This window comes from Anopheles arabiensis (assembly GCF_016920715.1).
Source record: "Anopheles arabiensis isolate DONGOLA chromosome X unlocalized genomic scaffold, AaraD3 X_pericentromeric_contig0023, whole genome shotgun sequence".
NCBI lineage: Eukaryota > Metazoa > Arthropoda > Insecta > Diptera > Culicidae > Anopheles > Anopheles arabiensis.
This window is the reverse complement of record NW_024412101.1, coordinates 2069-2500: the sequence shown is the minus strand read 5'-3', so window position 1 is coordinate 2500 and position 432 is coordinate 2069.

The following is a 432-nucleotide window of genomic DNA, read 5'->3' as shown; positions in this document are numbered from 1 at the left end:
GAAAAACATGTTTTGAGCCACACGAGCTCTCCGGCCGATCGGTGCACATTTTTGAAAAGCTAGGAGCTGCCCCTAGGTTCGGGGTGTCACAAAATATTGAAAAGTGGTCAAAACCGCTATCCAGAATCGGATGTAGAATCATTAGACGAACTTAAAATTGTTCTACAACCCCCAGTCCGACGCCTCGTATTCGAGATATAGCACTTGTAGGTCTGACCTGAGCAATTTTGTACTGAAATGTATGGGACATGTTATTCATTAAACAACATTAACTTGCATCGTGCCCTACTTCATCGGCACAGCTACTATCGACTATCTATTGTTGAAATGGATTGAGTTTTGACCATTTTAGCTCTTTTCTTATGCCGTGCACCAACAGTGTGTACCGATCAGGAAAGTACACTACTTACGCGTTCATGATGTATATGTTGG